This window comes from Gossypium hirsutum, unplaced genomic scaffold, assembly GCF_007990345.1.
Source record: "Gossypium hirsutum isolate 1008001.06 unplaced genomic scaffold, Gossypium_hirsutum_v2.1 scaffold_446, whole genome shotgun sequence".
NCBI lineage: Eukaryota > Viridiplantae > Streptophyta > Magnoliopsida > Malvales > Malvaceae > Gossypium > Gossypium hirsutum.
Window position 1 is genome coordinate 1 of NW_024403032.1, and position 25,355 is coordinate 25,355.

Sequence of the window (25,355 nt, forward strand, 5' to 3'; positions counted from 1 at the left end):
AGCCTCCCAGAAATTCCAAAATGGTCACATATAAGACTAGAGGAGATAAAGGAAGGCATAAATTGTTTTTAGCTGAAAACAGAATAAATCTAATAATTCAATGTTGAAATATGTCGGTCAAAATAAAGAGATTTTATGTTGTTAACAACATCAGCTTCCAACTGATGAGCCACTCCATTTCCTATGAAGAGGCTACCTGTAACAGCGTTTTGGACTCAAAGGCAAGTTGATAGCTTCAGGTTTTGTGGAACGTCACCGGACGGACGAACTAGGCCTGCTCATTTCAACAGCTTTCCTTGAACTGCTGCCAATACCATATCCGGAAGAACTGAGTCTTCCATTATCTCTCCTATCATATCCATCAAAGCAGCTACAAATCTTCCTATTCAAAATTATGTCACCTGCAATTGGGCTTCGAAACTCTTTTTCTGAATAAAAAATTAATTAATTTAAAAATTAGTGTAAGACATTAATTCATAAGATGCTTTAATTACGGTAAATGTAAAATATAACATATTTTAATAAATTGTGGACGTCAACAATTCCCAAAGTAAAGATAGAAACCTTTGCAAAAGTATACAAACAGAAACTTCCATGTAATGTAAACCTTACAGTTTGCGAATTCTTCTTTAGTATTTAATGGCTTACCTACTAATATTGCATAGTTGGAAAGACTGATTGCTTCTTCATCTTTTGACCTATATCAAGCTGCAATAAGAGGACTAGTGTTATAATATCCAAAAATTTACATGTGCAAATTCACCAACATGCAATGTGCTGTGCAGGAAAAATTATACTAGTTTTGTCCATAGCAAACTAAAAGTTCCTTCTGACATAGTCGAAATCCCATATAGAGAGCGCAAGCCAAGGGTAAGGCAGAGACGCATTATAAAAGAAATATCAAGATGAGTTTAAGCTCATACCTTTCTCGGCCTTTTGGCTAAGATCAAGTGTAGTATCTGTTCTTATCAGTTTAATATCTGATACGTGGATCATTGATCCGCATGATATTAAATCAATATTTTTAGGGGGAGAGCTCATTAACAATAGCTTGCTATTGGGGTTCTCGAGTGTCGTCTTTGTTTTGCACTGCTGCATCGTTCTGGCACACCCCTCCGATTGTAGTTTTAACCTTTTGAACCAATAGACGGTAGCTTCTTGTTCGGATTGTATTAATAATTGAGGTGTAAATCTGTTTAAAGACACTATTTTAAGGGTTAATGTACTTGAGTTTTAGTCCAAACCTAATGGATGGTATCTAATTTAATTTCTGAAGTTCATTGAAGAATTGTTGTTTCAATTTGTAGTTGGCGCATAGAATTGCCGTTCAATCATTTAATTGGCTTTTCAGTTCTACGTTCTAATCATTTAAATTGAACCTAGAAGCTATTTGATTTTAAAATTTCACTGTTTTACGATAATAGAAACAATGCTTACTATTTGTATATAACATTTACATGGCTTCACACACATGGTGCCGTGTTCTTCAATTAAATACCACGTAATCGAGATGGAGTTTGGAACTTGTACACTAAGGCTGTTGTCTTTGTGAAGCTGATGGAGGATCTTCATCAATTGAGTGAACTTAGGGTTCTAAACTCGGAGGTATTGGAGTTGGATAAATGCTTGACTAATCTCAGAGGAAGACTTGAAGGCAACGAGTGTCTTTATGGTGGCATTCTTGTGAATGTGTCATGGTGTCTTTATGGTGTTGTTCCGCAACGCCAACAGCATGGCTAATGCCGAGTTTTGATCGTGCTCGTGTGGTGGTGATTTTTCTCTAGTTGACTTTTAGAGCTGTTTTATGTGGCTTGTTTTATATGGTTTACTGGTGTTTTCTGGTTTTATTTTGGTGTATCCTTTTGGTTGGGTTATTTTTTATGTTGTTTTATCTTTGTAATCCCACTGTTTTCAGTGGTTGTTTTATTTTTAATATAATCATTTTGATGGCCGAGCAAAAAAAGTAGTAAAAAAAAATTTAATGCCAGGCTTTAAATTTCAATTTCTTAAAACATTTTCTTTTACAATTTGAAGTACTAAACATGGCGTTCAACATCCACCTCAACTCATTTGCATCAGCAATGACCTCCATATTTGATATATTTTTAATTGATGATAAAGTATTATTATATTTATGTTTTAAATTTAATTTTTACTCAAATCATGTTTTAGCATTTTACTTTGTAACTTATAATTATTTAGAAAAATTGAAACTTCAAAATAATTCAACCACTAAAAGTGGCTGACTTGAATAGAAGACAAGTAAAAAAAAATCATATGTATCGTATTTTTATATTATTATTATTTAATATAGGTAAAAAGTTTTAATTACACATTTATTCATTTAATTTTCTTGTGAAGTTAAACAAAAAAAAAACCTACACTAGAAGCTAAACAAGGATACAACAAAATACACAAAATTAGGCTATTATATCCCACATGTACCGGACAATAACTCAGACAAATCTTGCACCTGCTATAAAATGGAGCTAAAAAGATCTGGTCCAAGCCATTGCGCCTGGGGCAATGACGCATAGTGAGGTTAACCGAGGGCGTCTATTGCGGTTGAAAACTATTTCCAGACCCCACCCTCTTAGGCTGGGTCTCCTGGCTTGAGAATTCTGGAAGGGTCCGTCGGGTAAACCTACAATTTCTAGTTAATTACTTTGCTTCTTTTCCCTTAAAAAAGAGGATAATTTTTTATGAATTAAGTGTCAAAATAGAAGGATTAGCATTTTAAATTATTTAGATTTTGAATTTAAAAATACAACCGAAATCTTGAGCCAATGTCGACACAATAATGAGAGTGAAACTTGTTGGATCCAAGCTATATACGTAGCAACTATTGACAATTATATCACCGATAATTTTTATTAAATTTAGGGTAATTTATTAACTAATTGATCCAACCATTCAGAATTCAATTGTTGATCATTTCACAAAATTCAATCTACTCAATAATGAAATATATAAGTTTAATTAACTGACATTACCCAGGTAATTAACTATCTACTAGAGAACTAATAAAAGAAAATGTACACATAATAGAATAGAAAAAGTAGAAACTAAAATTAGTAAAAGCATTAATACAAATTGAGAATTGAAAACATAAGACAAAAAAGATCAACTAGTTCTACAGGGGTAACAAACCTCTTCACCAATGATAAGAAATGTTGTGAGCTTGATTTAGATCAAAAAACTTGATGAGGTATTAACGCAACTATAGAGATATTAAACTAGTTGAATAAGGTTACAGGAATGAAGTGTAAGAATCACACTTGAGTTTGGATAGTATGACGTAATCACCTAAAATTAATTTAGTTAATTTGATTAATCAATTAATATTTTAATCTTTGGAAAATAAAAAAACAATAATTGAAATAGATTTAAATTATAATTAGGTTAGTCATAAGTTAAAGCGTACATATAATTAGACTCAATACATGAGAAGTCAATCTCTATGATAAGTGGTGGCAACCTAGTATATTACTAGGTGTGCCGCCTCACCTCCTAGTTAGACTAGGGGAGTATTTTATTAAAAGTTTTTTTGTTATTCTATTCCTAGAATATCCATACTCAGAAAAGTAATATTAGTAGAGCTAATTAAACATAAGTTTGATATATTGTATTTCTCCTAAAGTAACCAAAAATTATTTACTTAAATAAATTCTATTTTTGGAATTATAATAGAATTACTTCCTACTGAAAGTAATTAAGTTCTTGTTCTGTGTAATTTAATCATCTCATACAAAGTACAAGTACATTTCAAAAGATTTATTGTATAATAGTGACGTTGACTCGGTTTCAAATTTTGAACTTATACTATAACTGAAAACCGTTTTCTTACCCACTACAGGAAATTAAGCTTTAGCGGCGTTTTAGTGGCGATTGGACCAAAAACGCCGCAAAAGTTTAGAGCTATGACGATATTTTTATTAGAAACGCCACAAAAGGAAGCAATCGCGGCGTTTGGACCAAAATGCAGCGATATGTATTAAAATTTTACAAAACCGGCGCCATTTTAGTGGCGTTTGGACTAAACGCCACAAATTATACATTAGTGGCGTTTTTCATAAACGCCCGGCAAATTTTATTAAAGTGGACCTAAACGGTGTCATTTTGTTAGCCCGAAATTCCTTTAGTTTTCCCAAATCAAATTTCCCTGAAATCCCTAAGTTATTTTTCCCAAATCACTTTATTTCTTCCCCAATTTCCCCTAACTGATCGAAATCTCTAACTATTAAAAACAAGCCAACATAAATTCTTGTTTCCCTCCAAATTATCAAAATCATTTAACTTTTTGTTTGAGCCTAATTTTGGCTGGAAATTCTTCGCCTCTTTCTCTCCGCTGCCGCTTCAAAAGGTAAAATTCTTGCCTAATTTTATTCATGGTCTTATTACTGTTTAGTGTATTTGTATATAATTTGTCTATACATGGGGATGATTTATTTTTTATTCCCATTTCTGTTAGCATGATTAGTAAGGATTTTTTTTCTTTGTTTGTTCATGCTTCTCAAAGCTTGATTCTATTTTCTAGTATGTTACATGTTTTTTCCCGGCTTGTAAGTTGGTTTTTCCCTCTCCTTGTGTTTGAAACTATTATATTCTACTTGTCCTTTGATGTCGAATAACAGGGGAAATGCGCCAAACTACCTTTGTATTGAGTGGATAACAAAGATAACTGCGGGATATGGGAGGCTGCTGTTGTTCTCCCCGGAACCTAATCTGCATGGGACACCTGTATAATGTTAGTAATATGCTCATCTATGAATATGTCTAATGCCTTTATTATCATATAGGACTTTTTCTTATTCATACTTAGAGAAATAAGCATGTTTGTTGGAATATGGGAGTATTCACTCACAATAATCCACAATAACAGGTTGGAAAACGAATGGAAAAGGAAGAAGCAAATGAGAAGAAACGAGAATATTTTTAATACCATTAGTTCACTCTTTTTGTAATTTGTTATTCCATGAAATGACATTCTTTTTAATCCCTTTTGTTCCTTCTTTCCCTTGAACCAGTTATAGAACCTGTGATCTGCAACTGATTTTTTATCTGATTAATGTTGGAACTTTTTACTGACCCAGGGGTCTTCTTTAATCATTGAATAGAGATGTCTGTTTGTGGCATGCTCAGATTTGTGGAAACTATTTTTATTGTGATTTCCTGCTTCAGCTTGTCTGATTCTTCATTGTATTTTGCTATTTCTTTCTTTCTTTTAATATTGATGAAGAGCTAAAGGGAAAAAACTAGAGGTTGGTATATGAATCCATCGATTCCCCCTAACATGAGAATCTCCTCCAAATACACCATAAAAAACTTCACGGAGATTGGAGTGTTTAATGTGTGTGAAGGATGAAGCCCTTGTGTTGTTTGTTGTGGCCATTGTGCTAATAGTAGCTTACGTGGTGATTTCTAATTTCTTTGGTGGAGATATCCCTTTAACTGCTACCTTGATAAAAGGTTCTTGAGAATCCCAGTCTTTTATGTATTATTCTTTGAATTTTAAAACCCCTTTCCACAGTGTCCACCAGCTTAGGAAGAGAAGAGTCTTTAACACCTCATGATGTATTATTGCAGGGTTTTGGTTTGGGAAACACTTAAAGCTTGGGTTTGGAGATACGTAGTTACAGCATTAGTTGGCAGATAAATATTGTCCCAGTGCAGGTTGCAGTTCGTTGCGAAGGTGTGCTATCCTTTTAATGCCTGTACAGACTAAAATTAATGGTTGTTTTTCATTACTGTTTTCTTTAGTCCGATCACTATCACATAAGGAGCTATTAAATTTCAGCTTATTAATGCTTCAAAAAGAGGGGATGCGTATGTACCAGCATGAATAAGCCTAAGACTCGGCTTAAGGGCAGTTTAATTTAATGTTGGTGATATGAATACTTGGTGATATGAATGCATTTTAATTTTAATATTTGAATTTCTATGAATTTTTATATTTTTAATTTTAATTTTATTTTTTATTTTATAATTTTAAATTATTTGTTAATGTAACATATAATACTATGTTAAATTTTATTTTTTATTTTATAATTTTAGTTTAGCTAAATAATAAGGATTAAATTGACAAAAAAATATAAACATTAAGATCTAAATTTACTATTATATATTATTATTTCTTCGCGTTGAGGAACAAAGTTTACTCATTTGAGATAAATAATTACTAAGTAAATGACTTAAATTAATATCATATTCGAATTAAAATAATTTAGTTTTTCTTCTAATAAAGTTACTCATTTCAAGGATATTAAAATTTAAAGTAATTGTTTTCTTAAAAATATTTTAAATTAATTATTATCTCATGATAATAGCTAAATAAAAAATTACAAATTAGAAGAGGAAGATATAACTTGAGTTCTAACTTTTGGATTTAATTGTGTTATTATTTATATTTAAATTCTAAATTAAATTCATTAATTTTATATTTAGTTTAAAGTTAAAGTTTCATAGAAATTTAATTTAAATAATATTTTTTATTTATCCTAAAAGTATATAGTTTAAAGTTCAAATTTCAAAAAAAAACATAATAATATTTATCATAGAAATAAATATTATTAATTAAAATAAATTTTAAAGGAAAATAATATTATCTTAATGTTAAAATTATTTAATATTTTCATAAATATTATCATAAAATAAATTGATCGATTTTAATGCGTAGTATAAAGTTAAAAAGTTCATGGAAATTTAATTTAAATATTAACTCAAAATAGATGAAAAATTAACAAATATTAACTTATTAACATATAATTATTAATTTGTTAATTTTTATCTTTTAAGTATAGCAAACATAAAGGTGATAAAAACACAATTTAAAAATTAAAAGAGTATAATTAAAGGGTTAAATCTAAGTTAAATTTAAAGATGATAATCATAACTTACATAAACATTTAAAGAATAAAAAAAACTTTAGATCATAACTTACATAAATACATATCATAACTTACATAACTTACATAATACATAAATATATATCATATCATAACTTACATAAAACTTTGGATCAAATATATAAAAATCACATAAATTTGGGCAACACTATTGTTTTCCCTACTCTTATACTTATAAATAAAAAACTTACCTGAATTAGTTTACACCCATTAAATACTTGATACTTGAAATGTATTATCTATTTTAGTACATGACATGATTTAGATCAATTTAGAACACATAAGTAAAGTAATTTATTGTCAACTTTAGACTTCAAGAACTACGAAATGGATAAGAGTTGGATGAATTTGTCAAGGGTAAGCAACGACTATCGAAATGGAGTACAAATTTTTCTAAATTTTGCATTTCAAAATGCAAGCCAAGAGAATATGATTCTTTGCCCATGTAAGAAGTGTAGCAACATCAATTGGCATATTCGTGAAGTTGTCTAGAACATCTAATTTTGATGGCTTTATTCGGGGTATAAAAATGGATTTTCCATGGAGAGTGTACACCTCGTAGAACCTCTTCAACGATTAATCCGGCTTATCCTCATAATGCTTACCATCAGTCTGTTAGAGAAGATGACATGAAAGGTATGTTGCATGATGCATTTAATATGCACAGTCATGGTTTGCAATCGTTTCCACTTGAAATTATGTATCCAATGATTGTGATATTGGTGGAAATGCTTTTATTGAAACGGAAGAAGTGTACCTGATGAAGATCCAAATGGAGAAACGGAAAAGTTCTACAAGTTACTTAATGAAATGAATGAAGAACTTTATGAGAGATCAAAATTTTCAAAATTGTCCTTTACATTCGTCTTTTCACTTAAAATGTTTGGGAGGGTGGACCGGAAACTCTTTACACTGTTGTTAGAGTTTTTGAGAGACATGTTCCGTTTGCAAAGATCCCTCATTCATGCAAAGATATGAAGAAACTGATAAAAGATTTAGGCCTTGGTACGACAAATTCATAGTTGCCCAAATGACTACATGTTGCCTAAATTCATAGTTCCACTAATACCAAGGCTTCAAAGGCTTTTCATGTCATCAAAGACAGCCGAGTCTATAAGTGGCATCATGATCGATGAACCAATGATGGATTATAAGGCATCCTACAGATTCTTTAGCTTGGAAATCATTTGACAGTAAATTTCCAAGCTTTGTAGCGATCCTCGGAATGTGAGGCTTGGGCTAGCATCTGACGGATTTAATCCTTTTAAAATCATGAGTACTTCGTACAGTACTTGACCTGTAGTGCTTGTTCCTTACAACTTGCCTCCATAGATTTGCATGAATCAATCTTCTTTTATCTTATCTATGATTATCCCTGGAGAGAAAGGCCCCGAAAATGATATTGACATTTATATGCAGCAACTTATTGAAGAGTTGAAACAGTTATGGGCGAGTGTTGAAACATATGATGTCTTGAGAAGGAGAACTTTTATTTGCTTACAGCTTGTTGTGGACTATTAATGATTTCTCGGCTTATGTCAATTTATCTGGTTGGAGTACCAAAGGACGTTATGCTTGTCCTTGTTGTGTGGCGTAAACATGTTTGAAGTGATTATATACTGGGAAGAAGTTCTCTTATACGGGGCATCGTCGATGGTTAAATGGAAATCATAGATTTAGATTTCAGAGGACTTATTTGATTGTACTGAAGAGAGGTTGGTGGATGAGAAGTGAATAGGGAAAGGTTTTCTAAACTAACTTCGATGCCCTCTTAGGCTTCCTCATCTCCCTTTTATAGGAGAATTCTTGACTCTATTTAATTTTCTTTGAATCTCGCACAGTTTTTCTGATAAGGATAATGTCTCATCATTGATTTGACATGGTTGCTTCCACGTTGCTTCCTTTTTTGTCTGCACCTAGATGTCGTTTTCCCAAGTTGCTTCTTGGATGTAATTTTCCCATGTAGCTTCCTTTTTGTTTTCACTTGGATGTCGTTTTCCCAAGTTGCTTCCTTGATATTTTAATTGGTTTTTTCCAATTGGCTTTTATCCTTCTTGAATATTAACTAGATTCATTTCCTCCATTTCATCTAGCTGTAATGAATCTATTGACAGTCTTGGTGAGTTCTAATTTTCCCACGTATTTTTGATTTCTTCTATTATGTGTGATGAAATATCATCAATCTCCATGTCAGCTATCTTTTTAATAGTTGCACGGATTCTTCGTCTCTATCATCTTGAGTGTTTCCAATATCATATGCCAATATTCTTCTTCCATCAGTCCATAGGCTATAAGTTTTTTGTTGAAGTAAATATTGGACTTTGGTCATTAAATCTATTCTTGTTTGGATATGATAATAACTGAGATTATTATAACACTTGTCAATATTTTTGTCAAGTTTCTTTTTTCTTCTTTAGTTACTGAAAGGTTCGGACCTCCAATCATTTTTTAATGATCCAAATTTGATATGGCTGATAAAATTTTTCTTTTTAGCTATACCATTAAGACTACTGATTTCAAGATGAAATAATAATAAAAATCATCTTCATTTATCATACGTAATAATATAGATTTAATAAATGCAGAAAAATCTTTTAATAAATGGAAAGAAAAATTTTGAATTTTATTTCTTTAACAAAACCCAATACTACTTATATCAAATGGTTCATGATCAAGTCTAAATTTTATAGTAGGGAATTTTTTATTTAAATCGTTTGTAATAACATAGGCTTGTAAAAAATATTCTGAAAAAGCTTTTTGAAATTGAACTTGCTGTTTGCAGATAGCTCCATTTATTTTTGTAATATTTCCACTGGTAAAATTTTTCTAGCCTTATTATATAAACATAACCTAAACATTTTATTCATAATAGGGCTATTTGTTCCTTTATTAATAAAATACTGACATATATCAAGAAGATTGTTTATCTCCTTAATATCTAAATAACTGATTTCTAGTTCTTCCCAATCTCGATATAAAATAGATTTTAATAATAAATCATGACCTTCTTATTCTTTAGTTATTTTTCAACTAGAAATTGTGAAAGCTTAGTAAGAGCTCTCCTGAAATTAGCTATTTATTCAGTAATATGGGTTTCCATATATCATTAATAAAATTATATAATTCTGATGGTAAGTCTAAATTATAAAAAGATTTTATTTCCTGAATTTGTTGTGGTTTCAACAAATTTTCTGATGCACAAAATTTTTCTGCTCCTTTATAATTTCAGTATAACCAGCTTGATATGCTGAATTTGGATCTTGAGACTAAGGGAATTGACTTTACCGGTTGTGGTGTAAATGATAAATGAGTTCCAACTGGTTGTCTTACCATTGGATATAGAATCCTTGGTTAGGATAAAAAGATACTTGAGAAGGTATTGTCACAAATCCTTGATTAGGATTGTCGATTTGAATGTTTTCCCTTTGTTGGGCCTTTTATGAACAGTAGTCCATTTATCGACTTTTCTAGAGGTTTTTACCTCTATCCATATGGCATGCTAAGATAATCAACAATAATATTGTTAGTACCTTAGACGTATAAGACTTCAAAATTAAATTACATAATTTATTATATCATCTAATTCTTCGAGGTACCACTTTTATTAGTAAGAAAATGATTAACTGCCTGATTATCAGTTTTGATAATAAAAATTTCAGATGCTAAATATATAAGAAAGTGTTTTTATTCCTCTCTTTATTGCTAATAATTCTTTTTCATATATGACATAATTAATTTCATTTGGTTTAAATTTCCCCGAACTATATCCACATATTAATTCTTCTTTATTTATTGTTCTAGCTTTTAAAATACAACCCCAATAATTTTGTGAGGCGTCTGTTTCTAAAATTAATTTATCACCTTATTTAGGTAAATAAACTTTTGGAATTTGATTAATTTCAGATTTTAAATTTTTTTATGATTTTCGAGTCTATTTTAGACCAGATAAAAGGTTTATCGCCATTGATAAAACTAAATAATGAAAATAGTTATAATCTAATTAACATTTATTACTTAAAAGATTTAGTTAAAATAATTAGAATTGAAGTAAAGTTGTTTATCTACTCCTATTTTCTCAGATTGAGCACATTTCCTGTACAAATTAGACATTCAAAGCGAAAACAGACAATTCATGTTATATGAATACAATTTTCTATTATACCAACTCTACTTCAACAAAATTTGTTGCTAATGGAATAAATCTTGATCAATTAATCTATTCAATTATGTACTTTATACTATGAATCATATGACTTACACTAAATAGATTTAGATAGGCTTTCAACCCCTTTGAAATAGAGATTAGATATGACAGATTATATATATATATAGATATGATTAAAGAGATATTTTAATCTTTCAAAATCATGCAAGAACAATACATTTAATTAGATAAGATGAAAATACCACATAAATTGGGGTGTATTAAATATGGAAACGATGGATTTTATATTTACCGGCACTTTAAAGGACTAATATTTAATATCGAAAAGTATTTAATAGATTTTTATAAAATGAAGAAAAATGCTAATTGATTAAAATAAAATTTTTATAAATAGAAATCGAGATTGAAAAATGTTCATTAGTGCTTATAAGCATTGAAAGTTAGAAATATCTTAAACCCTTATGCCCCGAACACAATCTAAGCCAACAACTTGGACCTACATCCCTACCACATGACAAACAAAACCTAAAGGTGTTGCATAAGGAGAGAGCATATAATAACAGCTTTTGAAGCTGTTTACCCATATGGAAAAAATAATTATATCCTACGCGAACGCAATGGGGACGTATCAGATATTAAACTGATAGAAACAGATACTACTCTTGATCTTAGCCAAAAGGTCGAGAAAAGGATCAATAAATGTCTAGATTTATATTTTATAATGTACCTTCGCCTCACCCTTTGCTTGTGCTCTCGATATGGGTCTTGGAGTAGGTCTGAACATTTGTTGCTATGGACAGAATGTATATAATTTTTTCTGCACCCCCACATGGGATGCTGGTGATTTTGCACGTGAAAATGTTTGGATAATATAACTATAGTTCACTTATTGCAGCCTATACTGATCATAAGCTGGAGAAGCATGTAGATTAGACCTGCAACTACGCGATGGAATTGGTAAGCCATTAAATAAAACAACAATTTGCAACATGTGTAAAGATAGAAACCTTTGCAAAAGTATACAAACAGAAACTTCCATGTAATGTAAACCTTACAGTTTGCGAATTCTTCTTTAGTATTTAATGGCTTACCTACCAATATTGCATAGTTGGAAAGACTGATTGCTTCTTCATCTTTTGACCTATATCAAGCTGCAATAAGAGGACTAGTGTTATAATATCCAAAAATTTACATGTGCAAATTCACCAACATGCAATGTGCTGTGCAGGAAAAATTATACTAGTTTTGTCCATAGCAAACTAAAAGTTCCTTCTGACATAGTCGAAATCCCATATAGAGAGCGCAAGCCAAGGGTAAGGCAGAGACGCATTATAAAAGAAATATCAAGATGAGTTTAAGCTCATACCTTTCTCGGCCTTTTGGCTAAGATCAAGTGTAGTATCTGTTCTTATCAGTTTAATATCTGATACGTGGATCATTGATCCGCATGATATTAAATCAATATTTTTAGGGGGAGAGCTCATTAACAATAGCTTGCTATTGGGGTTCTCGAGTGTCGTCTTTGTTTTGCACTGCTGCATCGTTCTGGCACACCCCTCCGATTGTAGTTTTAACCTTTGGAACCAATAGACGGTAGCTTCTTGTTCGGATTGTATTAATAATTGAGGTGTAAAGCTGTTTAAAGACACTATTTTAAGGGTTAATGTACTTGAGGTTTAGTCCAAACCATAGGGCTATAATTTCTCATTATTTTCATCTGCATTACTTAGTTGCTGTTTGCCCTCCTGGATTAGTTAATTGTTTGAAGTAATGGATGGTATCTAATTTAATTTCTGAAGTTCATTGAAGAATTGTTGTTTCAATTTGTAGTTGGCGCATAGAATTGCCGTTCAATCATTTAATTGGCTTTTCAGTTCTACGTTCTAATCATTTAAATTGAACCTAGAAGCTATTTGATTTTAAAATTTCACTGTTTTACGATAATAGAAACAATGCTTACTATTTGTATATAACATTTACATGGCTTCACACACATGGTGCCGTGTTCTTCAATTAAATACCACGTAATCGAGATGGAGTTTGGAACTTGTACACTAAGGCTGTTGTCTTTGTGAAGCTGATGGAGGATCTTCATCAATTGAGTGAACTTAGGGTTCTAAACTCGGAGGTATTGGAGTTGGATAAATGCTTGACTAATCTCAGAGGAAGACTTGAAGGCAACGAGTGTCTTTATGGTGGCATTCTTGTGAATGTGTCATGGTGTCTTTATGGTGTTGTTCCGCAACGCCAACAGCATGGCTAATGCCGAGTTTTGATCGTGCTCGTGTGGTGGTGATTTTTCTCTAGTTGACTTTTAGAGCTGTTTTATGTGGCTTGTTTTATATGGTTTACTGGTGTTTTCTGGTTTTATTTTGGTGTATCCTTTCGGTTGGGTTATTTTTATGTTGTTTTATCTTTGTAATCCACTGTTTTCAGTGGTTGTTTTATTTTTAATATAATCATTTGATGGCCGAGCAAAAAAGTAGTAAAAAAAATTTAATGCCAGGCTTTAAATTTCAATTTCTTAAACATTTTCTTTTACAATTTGAAGTACTAAACATGGCGCTCAAAATCCACCTCAACTCATTTGCATCAGCAATGACCTCCATATTCGATATATTTTAATTGATGATAAAGTATTATTATATTTATATTTTAAATTTAATTTTTACTCAAATCATGTTTTAGCATTTTACTTTGTAACTTATAATTATTTAGAAAAATTGAAACTTCAAAATAATTCAACCACTAAAAGTGGCTGACTTGAATAGAAGACAAGTAAAAAAAAATCATATGTATCGTATTTTTATATTATTATTATTTAATATAGGTAAAAAGTTTTAATTACACATTTATTCATTTAATTTTCTTGTGAAGTTAAACAAAAAAAAAACTACACTAGAAGCTAAACAAGGATACAACAAAATATACAAAATTAGGCTATTATATCCCACATGTGCTGGACAATAACTCAGACAAATCTTGCACCTGCTATAAAATGAAGCTAAAAAGGTCTGGTCAAGCCATCTTTGCGCTTGGGGCAATGACGCAGCTAGTGAGGTTTTAACCGAGGCGCGTCTATTGCTGGTTGAAAACTATTTCCAAACCCCCTCTTAGGCCTGGGTTCTGCCCTGGCCTTTGAGAATTTCTGGAAGGGTTCCCTTTTGGGTAAAACCCTACAATTTCTAGTTAATTACTTTGCTCTTCTTTTTCCCCTTAAAATTAAGATGGAACAATTTGTTTATGAAATTAAGGTGTTCAAAATATTTGAAGGATTTAGCATTTTAATATTTATTTTATTTGTAAGAGATTAGTGTTTAAAAATACAGACAATAGCAATTCAAATAATCAAATTTATTCATTTGATGAAGTGTTGGACATAATAATGAGAGATTGTGATAAACTTGTTGAGCAAGGTTATGAAAATGGAGTGTAGGAATACACCTTCTAAGTTAGATGAAAATAGCACTTAAATTCGGTCTATTGAAATATATAACTTTAATAAATTCGGTGTTTAAAATTTCTGACTGAGTTAACATAGTAATTACTACCAGAGATAATAAAAAGAAAACGTAAAATAGAATAGAAAAAGCAGAAACTAAAAGTAATGAAAGAGCAATAAAATTGAGAATTGGAAAAGAAGAATAATAAGTATTACATGGCTAACAAACCTCTTGACCAATGATAAGAAAGTTGTAAGCTTGATTTATTGTGAGAACTTGATGAGGTGTTAAGCAACTATGAGAGGTTGTGATAAACTGGTTGAATAAGGTTACTGGAATGAAGTGTAAGAATACACATTCTAAATTCAATCGTATGGATGGAGTATGGCTCGGATTATATGGATGGAGTAAGCTTGGTTTCAATTCACTTTCATATGAGTTGCACCATTTTTCCCTCTTTTCATGGCTTCATACTCTTCTATAGGTTGTTTGTTTAGGGAACTTGGGTCTTTCTTCTGAAAACATAACATTTTAACCACGATGAGATTCCTAACCTTGTTTTCCAAAGTAGAACGACTGTTTGTTGAGTTTCAATAATTTTTATAATTGTAACGATCCGGTTTCTAGTGGTGTCAAAAAAGACGGGTTTGAGACTCCATTTCCGTAAACCAATCCCGTAAATATTATTAAATACTTACAAAGTTATTATATAAGTGAATTGAATTTTGGATAAGTAATTTAGTCGAAATTGTGTTTAATTAAGGTTTAGTGACTAAATTCTAAAGTCCAATCACTATAGATTTTTAATTAAGAAATGACTTGAGGACTGACATTGTAATTAACCAAAGATCCAAAATAGCAATTAAATCATATTTAAATGAAAAATAGTGAACGGTAAGATTATTTAGTCACTAACCTAAGTTAATTACGGTTAAATTAGTTAAAACATAAGTAATTAAACTAAATTACAAATTAATCCTATTATAAATAAGACAATTTGGTGGAATGAAAGAGAAACTTTCTGTCATCTTCCACCTACAAACCATGAAGAGAAAAACAAAAGGTTCCAAGGGTTTTCAAAGTTTTGGTCACTAATTAGATGTTACAATCAAGTCATTTTCTTGTAATTTTTATGTTTTTGAGGTCATGGGAGCTTGATTTAGCTTACCCATGTACCAATTTGTAAAACTGTTAAAGTTTTAGAAAGTTGCCATTGTTAATTTCTTGAAGTTTTAGGTGTTAAATTGATAGATTTTAAGTTTAGATGTGAAAAAAGGACTGAATTGTAAAGTTAATTTATAACTTTTTACATTAGGGACTAAACTATATAAAATATTAAATTGGCAGTAGAAATAAGAAATAGGAGGTCTCTGATAAGCATTAGTGAAATTAGATTTCAATTTGGAGCTTTAAATTGAAAGTTAGGTTAGTCTCGGTTTTAGGGACTAAATTGGATAATTGTAAAATATATGTGACTTTGTAATTATTTGTGATTTGAGCTGGAATTTAATATTATGTATTGTCAGGTTATTATCGTAGCAAAATACGATGCAGGAACGTCAATAGGGAGAGGAAAGATGAAAGCCGATGACGAGTAACTCGAGTGTTCGATTTGTATTTCTATGATTTGATTAATTTCAATTGTTGCATGGTTACCTTGTTTTGCATGTTATGGTAATGAGGTGAGTTAAAAATGATTAATCAAACTGAACTAATACGATGTTGGTTGATTATCAAGATAAAAGGTAAAATTGAATAAAATTAAAAATAATATCACTTGATGAAAATACGAAATTGGCTTGACTCATGTTATGATATATATATGAATGATGAATTGGTTGATGAATTGAAAATGATGAGTTATAAATTGAGCTATATTATGATTTGGATAATTGGTTACCCTATTAATTATTCGTGCAAAGTTGGATTTAGCTGACATCCCATAGGATAGATTAAGTATGGGTTGCTTCAACTACGTGTTGATGAGCGTTGGACACAACTTTTACTTCGATTATACGATGAGCGCTAGATACAATTTATTTACTTTAGATTTTCCAATGAGGTATTGGATGCTAAGTTGGTGTGTTGGTTAGATCCATGTATCTGTTCGAGCCCGAGTCAGGTTAATAAGGGAATAATAATATGTATATACATTGCAAATTTGTTGAAAGATGATTGGAATTGATTATATGCTACTAAGTTGGATTACAAGCACTTTTATACGACATTAAATGTCGAGATATATAAAAGGTTACGCAAAATGAATAACTAGCCAGAAAGTCAATTCGGTAAGGTTTGGAATGTATCATTTGACTTGGTAATGAAAAGTGACATAATTATTTTTATAAGTTGGTATTTATACAATTCATTCAGAATTGAAATTTTGGTACGCAATTGATTATTAGTGTGTTATTTTGATTTGAATTATAAAAATACCATTGAGCTTTATCGCTCAATGTACGGTTTTGTTTTTCGTGCGTAGACTAGGTACAATTCAAGATCCCAAGCATCGACTTCAACATCCAACCAAAAATCCTGGACTCAACAATGTTGGTGAACCTCTTTTGTTAGTTATATGACATGTACCTAGTAGAGTCATTTTGGTATTTTACTAATGGTAAACGTGGATTATATGTAGTTGAATGAAATGTGTTAGGTAGATAGTTTATAAGTAATATGGCATAGATATTTTAATTATTAACGTACTAATGAACTTGAGAAGTTGCTTGAATGGTATTGATATTGACTATTGATGGCTTGAACATGTATGGTAATGATTGTAAAGAAATTGTAGGTTGATGCCCATTAGGAATTGCAAAAACAGTGTGTGATATTGCGATGTCGTTTGAATGTCATCGCGACGAGAAAAGACCTATAATGTCACGACAAGATGAGGGACCTCGTTGTCTCGATGAGGCCAACACAATAAGCGGCATCGTGATGTTAAGTGGTCTAACGTCATGATGTGACAAACTGTTTAGTGACATCACGACGTTCAAATGTTAATGTCACGACGTCAATCCTATATTTTGAAACTTTTACAATTTGGTCCTTTGACCTCAAGTTACTATTTGAACTTTAGAAAGTTAGTGTAAGACTCGTAAATGATTGCATATTGTATTGAACATATGTTTTTGGTTGAATTTAAGCATTAAATGGTATGTTTTGATTATGATTGATCGTAGTTGCTTCGGCAACGAATGTGGCACATTGCAATTTGAACTCGGCAACCGAGTCGGGTATAGGGTGTTACAATAATGATAGTTATAGTTCTCATTAATATTACTAGATTTTATCGCACCACAATGTGGGTGAACAAAAATATTTGATAATTAAAACATATCTATAAAATATGGGTTAGTATTTGGTATACTTGTAGTATACTTTTTTTTATTTCACAAGTAGCTTTAAAAATTGCTACATGTCTCCTTTTTAAATATTTTATTATACCCCTGTAGGACGCTTGTCAACCTCCTGACCTTACTTATGAAGTCTAAAAACGCCATTAGCAGTATACCAAATATTTCCCTAAAAATATATCAACAAATTATATGAAAATATGAAAATATATTAATTACCCTTTTAAGGTAAGGGTATTTTAGGATAGATGTTAGCTTGGATAGGGAGATTTACAAGGCTTTGGTTGAATAAGCATAAGGAGGTGATTTTGAAAAAGCTAAAATAGAAATTTGGTGTGGATTATAGGAATTGAGATAAGTTAATGCTTTGTTCATCCACTATTTTCCTTGGATTGAGCATTAAACTAACAAAGAGAAAAGGGCCAAATCATATCTAATGAATACCATTTTTTACTATGTAAACTCTACTCCAATAAAATTTGTTGTTTAGGGAAAAAATCCTTTTCAATTAATTTGTTTAAATAAGTACTTTTATTATGAATTAAGTAGGATCAGATAGGTTTTCGGTGTTTCTTTCCTTGAAATAGAGGTTGTATGATGGATTTATACACTTAATAATTTTAAATCAAATTTTATTTAAAAAGGTATTTTAATCTTAAATCACTTAATAATCTTAAATCGAATTTGATTAGAAACAGGGATTTCAATCTTAAATTAGTGACGAAGAAAATATCACTTGAATTCAAGTGTATTATACATGGTAACAATGAGTATACTTCTTATATTTATAGGTATTTTAAAAGATCGATATTTGGTATTGAGAAGTATTTAACATATCACTATAAAATTAAGAACAATGTTGATAAAAAAAACTATTATTATTGACAGAAATCAAGATTGGGAAATGTTAATAATTAGTGTTTAGAAGTATTGAAAGGTAAAAATGTTCTAAATCTTTATGCCCACAATGCAACCTGAATCCCACATTGCTAGCGTATGGTAAACAAAACATAAAGGGTGGTGTATAAGGAGAGAGGATAGAGCAACATTAAAACATACTTACCTGGACGGGGTCAATGAGTGATCAGGAAGACTCATGGCCTAGAGCAGTGACCTCCATTGCACTTGGGAGGGGTGCTGCTTTAAGGTCTCCCCAAGAGGGAGAGCCTACGTCATAATTTGTGGCAGTGGGGCTTGCGTTCGCGCAGCCTCTATCAATTTCAAGTGAAAGTAATTGATATCAAATTTTAGGATATAATTCTTTGTTCTATATGGATAAACAGCTTCAAAATCTCGAAAAAGAGTGTAGAAAGTGTGTGAGTGAACATTGTGACCATTCCATGCTTTAGTTGATACCAGCAGGAAACGATCCTCTACAGCTTCAGTAGGGTCAAAGGCAAATATCAGTTGGTTTCAACTGTCAAGCATACTTAAGAACACCTAGGTAGCCTCCCAAAAATTCCAGGCGGGCAGGTAAGAGGAGACAGACATAATTTCTTTTTTAGCTGAAAAGAGAATTAAGATAATAATTCAATTCAGAATGTTCACAAATAAATATGTTTACAAATCTACCTTTGAAAATTATGTCATAGTAACGATACCACTGCAATTGGGCTTTGAAACCTTTTTTTTTTCTTAAAAATTCCTAAAGTAAAGATTGAAGCCTTTGCAAAACCATACAAACAGAATCTAATCCCTTCACACATTACATTTTGCAAATTGTTGTTTTATTTAATGGCTTACCAATACCATTGCGTAGTTGCAGGTCTAATCGACATGCTTCTCCTGCTTTTGATTAATTCAAAAGTTTCGATCAATTTAACTTGTACTACAGATAACTTTGGTTCACTCGGTTTTTGTTAATTTCTAATTAACCAAATCAACCAATTCATCAATTCATATATATATCATAACATGAGTCAAGCCAATTTCGTATTTTCATCAAGTGATATTATTTTTAATTTTATTCAATTTTACCTTTTATCTTGATAATCAACCAACATCGTATTAGTTCAGTTTGATTAATCATTTTTAACTCACCTCATTACCATAACATGCAAAACAAGGTAACCATGCAACAATTGAAATTAATCAATCATAGAAATACAAATCGAACACTCGAGTTACTCGTCATCGGCTTTCATCTTTCCTCTCCCTATTGACGTTCCTGCATCGTATTTTGCTACGAATAATAACCTGACAATACATAATATTAAATTCCAGCTCAAATCACAAATAATTACAAAGTCACATATATTTTACAATTATCCAATTTAGTCCCTAAAACCGAGACTAACCTAACTTTCAATTTAAAGCTCCAAATTGAAATCTAATTTCACTAATGCTTATCAGAGACCTCCTATTTCTTATTTCTACTGCCAATTTAATATTTTATATAGTTTAGTCCCTAATGTAAAAAGTTATAAATTAACTTTACAATTCAGTCCTTTTTTCACATCTAAACTTAAAATCTATCAATTTAACACCTAAAACTTCAAGAAATCAACAATGGCAACTTTCTAAAACTTTAACAGTTTTACAAATTGGTACATGGGTAAGCTAAATCAAGCTCCCATGACCTCAAAAACATAAAAATTACAAGAAAATGACTTGATTGTAACATCTAATTAGTGACCAAAACTTTGAAAACCCTTGGAACCTTTTGTTTTTCTCTTCATGGTTTGTAGGTGGAAGATGACAGAAAGTTTCTCTTTCATTCCACCAAATTGTCTTATTTATAATAGGATTAATTTGTAATTTAGTTTAATTACTTATGTTTTAACTAATTTAACCGTAATTAACTTAGGTTAGTGACTAAATAATCTTACCGTTCACTATTTTTCATTTAAATATGATTTAATTGCTATTTTGGATCTTTGGTTAATTACAATGTCAGTCCTCAAGTCATTTCTTAATTAAAAATCTATAGTGATTGGACTTTAGAATTTAGTCACTAAACCTTAATTAAACACAATTTCGACTAAATTACTTATCCAAAATTCAATTCACTTATATAATAACTTTGTAAGTATTTAATAATATTTACGGGATTGGTTTACGGAAATGGAGTCTCAAACCCGTCTTTTTGACACCACTAGAAACCGGATCGTTACAATTATAAAAATTATTGAAACTCAACAAACAGTCGTTCTACTTTGGAAAACAAGGTTAGGAATCTCATCGTGGTTAAAATGTTATGTTTTCAGAAGAAAGACCCAAGTTCCCTAAACAAACAACCTATAGAAGAGTATGAAGCCATGAAAAGAGGGAAAAATGGTGCAACTCATATGAAAGTGAATTGAAACCAAGCTTACTCCATCCATATAATCCGAGCCATACTCCATCCATACGATTGAATTTAGAATGTGTATTCTTACACTTCATTCCAGTAACCTTATTCAACCAGTTTATCACAACCTCTCATAGTTGCTTAACACCTCATCAAGTTCTCACAATAAATCAAGCTTACAACTTTCTTATCATTGGTCAAGAGGTTTGTTAGCCATGTAATACTTATTATTCTTCTTTTCCAATTCTCAATTTTTATTGCTCTTTCATTACTTTTAGTTTCTGCTTTTTCTATTCTATTTTACGTTTTCTTTTTATTATCTCTGGTAGTAATTACTATGTTAACTCAGTCAGAAATTTTAAACACCGAATTTATTAAAGTTATATATTTCAATAGACCGAATTTAAGTGCTATTTTCATCTAACTTAGAAGGTGTATTCCTACACTCCATTTTCATAACCTTGCTCAACAAGTTTATCACAATCTCTCATTATTATGTCCAACACTTCATCAAATGAATAAATTTGATTATTTGAATTGCTATTGTCTGTATTTTTAAACACTAATCTCTTACAAATAAAATAAATATTAAAATGCTAAATCCTTCAAATATTTTGAACACCTTAATTTCATAAACAAATTGTTCCATCTTAATTTTAAGGGGAAAAAGAAGAGCAAAGTAATTAACTAGAAATTGTAGGGTTTTACCCAGAAGGGAACCCTTCCAGAAATTCTCAAAGGCCAGGGCAGAACCCAGGCCTAAGAGGGGGTTTGGAAATAGTTTTCAACCAGCAATAGACGCGCCTCGGTTAAAACCTCACTAGCTGCGTCATTGCCCCAAGCGCAAAGATGGCTTGACCAGACCTTTTTAGCTTCATTTTATAGCAGGTGCAAGATTTGTCTGAGTTATTGTCCAGCACATGTGGGATATAATAGCCTAATTTTGTATATTTTGTTGTATCCTTGTTTAGCTTCTAGTGTAGTTTTTTTTTTGTTTAACTTCACAAGAAAATTAAATGAATAAATGTGTAATTAAAACTTTTTACCTATATTAAATAATAATAATATAAAAATACGATACATATGATTTTTTTTTACTTGTCTTCTATTCAAGTCAGCCACTTTTAGTGGTTGAATTATTTTGAAGTTTCAATTTTTCTAAATAATTATAAGTTACAAAGTAAAATGCTAAAACATGATTTGAGTAAAAATTAAATTTAAAATATAAATATAATAATACTTTATCATCAATTAAAAATATATCGAATATGGAGGTCATTGCTGATGCAAATGAGTTGAGGTGGATTTTGAGCGCCATGTTTAGTACTTCAAATTGTAAAAGAAAATGTTTTAAGAAATTGAAATTTAAAGCCTGGCATTAAATTTTTTTTACTACTTTTTTGCTCGGCCATCAAAATGATTATATTAAAAATAAAACAACCACTGAAAACAGTGGGATTACAAAGATAAAACAACATAAAAAATAACCCAACCAAAAGGATACACCAAAATAAAACCAGAAAACACCAGTAAACCATATAAAACAAGCCACATAAAACAGCTCTAAAAGTCAACTAGAGAAAAATCACCACCACACGAGCACGATCAAAACTCGGCATTAGCCATGCTGTTGGCGTTGCGGAACAACACCATAAAGACACCATGACACATTCACAAGAATGCCACCATAAAGACACTCGTTGCCTTCAGTCTTCCTCTGAGATTAGTCAAGCATTTATCCAACTCCAATACCTCCGAGTTTAGAACCCTAAGTTCACTCAATTGATGAAGATCCTCCATCAGCTTCACAAAGACAACAGCCTTAGTGTACAAGTTCCAAACTCCATCTCGATTACGTGGTATTTAATTGAAGAACACGGCACCATGTGTGTGAAGCCATGTAAATGTTATATACAAATAGTAAGCATTGTTCTATTATCGTAAAACAGTGAAATTTTAAAATCAAATAGCTTCTAGGTTCAATTTAAATGATTAGAACGTAGAACTGAAAAGCCAATTAAATGATTGAACGGCAATTCTATGCGCCAACTACAAATTGAAACAACAATTCTTCAATGAACTTCAGAAATTAAATTAGATACCATCCATTACTTCAAACAATTAACTAATCCAGGAGGGCAAACAGCAACTAAGTAATGCAGATGAAAATAATGAGAAATTATAGCCCTATGGTTTGGACTAAACCTCAAGTACATTAACCTTAAAATAGTGTCTTTAAACAGCTTTACACCTCAATTATTAATACAATCCGAACAAGAAGCTACCGTCTATTGGTTCCAAAGGTTAAAACTACAATCGGAGGGGTGTGCCAGAACGATGCAGCAGTGCAAAACAAAGACGACACTCGAGAACCCCAATAGCAAGCTATTGTTAATGAGCTCTCCCCTAAAAATATTGATTTAATATCATGCGGATCAATGATCCACGTATCAGATATTAAACTGATAAGAACAGATACTACACTGATCTTAGCCAAAAGGCCGAGAAAGGTATGAGCTTAAACTCATCTTGATATTCTTTATAATGCGTCTCTGCCTTACCCTTGGCTTGCCTCTCTATATGGGATTTCGACTATGTCAGAAGGAACTTTAGTTTGCTATGGACAAAACTAGTATAATTTTCCTGCACAGCACATTGCATGTTGGTGAATTTGCACATGTAAATTTTGGATATTATAACACTAGTCCTCTTATTGCAGCTTGATATAGGTCAAAAGATAAGAAGCAATCAGTCTTCCAACTATGCAATATGGTAGGTAAGCCATTAAATACTAAAGAAGAATTCGCAAACTGTAAGGTTACATTACATGGAAGTTTCTGTTTGTATACTTTTGCAAAGGTTTCTATCTTTACACATGTTGCAAATGTTGTTTTATTTAATGGCTTACCAATTCCATCGCGTAGTTGCAGGTCTAATCTACATGCTTCTCCAGCTTATGATCAGTATAGGCTGCAATAAGTGAACTATAGTTATATTATCCAAACATTTTCACGTGCAAAATCACCAGCATCCCATGTGGGGGTGCAGAAAAAATTATATACATTCTGTCCATAGCAACAAATGTTCAGACCTACTCCAAGACCATATCGAGAGCACAAGCAAAGGGTGAGGCGAAGGTACATTATAAAATATAAATCTAGACATTTATTGATCCTTTTCTCGACCTTTTGGCTAAGATCAAGAGTAGTATCTGTTTCTATCAGTTTAATATCTGATACGTCCCCATTGCGTCGCGTAGGATATAATTATTTTTCCATATGGGTAAACAGCTTCAAAAGCTGTTATTATATGCTCTCTCCTTATGCAACCTTTAGGTTTGTTTGTCATGTGGTAGGGATGTAGGTCCAAGTTGTTGGCTTAGATTGTGTTCGGGGCATAAGGGTTTAAGATATTTCTAACTTTCAATGCTTATAAGCACTAATGAACATTTCAATCTCGATTCTATTTATAAAAATTTATTTAATCAATTAGCATTTTCTTCATTTTATAAAAATCTATTAATACTTTCGATATTAAATATAGTCCTTTAAAGTGCCGGTAAATATAAAATCCATCGTTTCCATATTTAATACACCCCAATTTATGTGGTATTTTCATCTTATCTAATTAAATGTATTGTTCTTGCATGATTTTTGAAAGATTAAAATATCTCTTTATCATATCTATATAATATATAAATCTGTCATATCTAATCTCTATTTCAAAGGGTTGAAAGCCTATCTAAATCTATTTAGTGTAAGTCATATGATTCATAGTATAAAGTACATAATTGAATAGATTAATTGATCAAGATTATTCCATTAGCAACAAATTTTGTTGAAGTAGAGTTGGTATAATAGAAATTGTATTCATATAACATGAATTGTCTGTTTCGCTTTGAATGTCTAATTTGTACAGGAAATGTGCTCAATCTGAGAAATAGGAGTAGATAACAACTTTACTTCAATTCTAATTATTTAACTAAATCTTTTAAGTAATAAATGTTAATTAGATTATAACTATTTCATTATTTAGTTTTATCAATGGCGATAAACCTTTTATCTGGTCTAAAATAGACTCGAAAATCATAAAAAATTTAAAATCTGAAATTAATCAAATTCCAAAGTTTATTTACCTAAATAAGGTGATAAATTAATTTTAGAAACAGACGCCTCACAAAATATTGGGGTTGTA

General features: G+C 31.1%; 6 non-coding genes and 3 pseudogenes across 6 annotated transcripts; 6 read left to right on the forward strand and 3 right to left on the reverse strand.

Moving 5' to 3' along the window:
* Positions 1 to 919: 919 nt before the first annotated feature.
* On the forward strand, positions 920 to 1,116 carry LOC121226806 (U2 spliceosomal RNA). Its single transcript, XR_005924501.1, has one exon. It is a non-coding gene; the product is annotated as a U2 spliceosomal RNA (small nuclear RNA).
* Positions 1,117 to 2,508: 1,392 nt separating this feature from the next.
* Positions 2,509 to 2,641, forward strand: LOC121226805 (uncharacterized; annotated as a pseudogene).
* An 8,957-nt stretch (positions 2,642 to 11,598) lies between these two features.
* Positions 11,599 to 11,763, reverse strand: LOC121226802 (uncharacterized; annotated as a pseudogene).
* A 669-nt stretch (positions 11,764 to 12,432) lies between these two features.
* On the forward strand, positions 12,433 to 12,629 carry LOC121226807 (U2 spliceosomal RNA). Its single transcript, XR_005924502.1, has one exon. It is a non-coding gene; the product is annotated as a U2 spliceosomal RNA (small nuclear RNA).
* Positions 12,630 to 14,095: 1,466 nt separating this feature from the next.
* Positions 14,096 to 14,246, forward strand: LOC121226803 (U4 spliceosomal RNA). The gene has a single exon (XR_005924499.1). It is a non-coding gene; the product is annotated as a U4 spliceosomal RNA (small nuclear RNA).
* A 4,681-nt stretch (positions 14,247 to 18,927) lies between these two features.
* LOC121226801 (U1 spliceosomal RNA) lies at positions 18,928 to 19,087 on the forward strand. The gene has a single exon (XR_005924497.1). It is a non-coding gene; the product is annotated as a U1 spliceosomal RNA (small nuclear RNA).
* Positions 19,088 to 21,861: 2,774 nt separating this feature from the next.
* On the reverse strand, positions 21,862 to 22,012 carry LOC121226804 (U4 spliceosomal RNA). The gene has a single exon (XR_005924500.1). It is a non-coding gene; the product is annotated as a U4 spliceosomal RNA (small nuclear RNA).
* Positions 22,013 to 23,480: 1,468 nt separating this feature from the next.
* LOC121226808 (U2 spliceosomal RNA) lies at positions 23,481 to 23,675 on the reverse strand. The gene has a single exon (XR_005924503.1). It is a non-coding gene; the product is annotated as a U2 spliceosomal RNA (small nuclear RNA).
* Positions 23,676 to 24,332: 657 nt separating this feature from the next.
* Positions 24,333 to 24,495, forward strand: LOC121226810 (uncharacterized; annotated as a pseudogene).
* The last annotated feature ends 860 nt before the right edge of the window (positions 24,496 to 25,355 follow it).